Source organism: Arachis duranensis, chromosome 6 (assembly GCF_000817695.3).
Source record: "Arachis duranensis cultivar V14167 chromosome 6, aradu.V14167.gnm2.J7QH, whole genome shotgun sequence".
Lineage (NCBI taxonomy): Eukaryota > Viridiplantae > Streptophyta > Magnoliopsida > Fabales > Fabaceae > Arachis > Arachis duranensis.
Genome location: NC_029777.3, coordinates 28,677,436 through 28,678,072, shown reverse-complemented (window position 1 = coordinate 28,678,072; position 637 = coordinate 28,677,436). Strand labels below are relative to the sequence as shown.

At 38.6% G+C, this 637-nt stretch overlaps 1 non-coding gene across 1 annotated transcript; it reads left to right on the top strand.

Annotated features, from left to right (window-relative positions):
* The first annotated feature begins 518 nt into the window (after positions 1 to 518).
* LOC127739831 (small nucleolar RNA R71) lies at positions 519 to 626 on the top strand. The gene has a single exon (XR_008000573.1). It is a non-coding gene; the product is annotated as a small nucleolar RNA R71 (small nucleolar RNA).
* The last annotated feature ends 11 nt before the right edge of the window (positions 627 to 637 follow it).

The following is a 637-nucleotide window of genomic DNA, read 5'->3' as shown; positions in this document are numbered from 1 at the left end:
TTGCTATTGCTAAACCTGTTTCTTCCACCATTATTGTTGTTGAAACCTTGTTGGGGTCTCTGTTGATCCTTCCATGAAAAATTTGGATGATTTCTCCATGAAGGATTATATGTGTTTCCATAGGGTTCTCCCATGTAATTCACCTCTTCCATTGAAGGGTTCTTAGGATCATAAGCTTCTTCCTCAGATGAAGCTTCCTTTGTACTGCTTGGTGCATGTTGCATTCCAGACAGACTTTGAGAAATCATATTGACTTGTTGAGTCAATATTTTATTCTGAGCCAATATGGCATTCAGAGTGTCCATCTCAAGAATTCCTTTCTTCTGACTAGTCCCATTGTTCACAGGATTTCTTTCAGAAGTGTACATGAATTGGTTATTTGCAACCATTTCAATCAATTCTTGAGCTTCAGTAGGCTTCTTCTTCAGATGAAGAGATCCTCCTGCAGAGCTATACAAAGACATCTTGGATAGTTCAGAGAGACCATCATAGAAAATACCTATGATGCTCCATTCAGAAAGCATATCGGAAGGACACTTTCTGATTAATTGTTTGTATCTTTCCCAAGCTTCATAGAGGGATTCTCCTTCCTTCTGTCTGAAGGTTTGGACTTCCACTCTAAGCTTACTCAATTTTT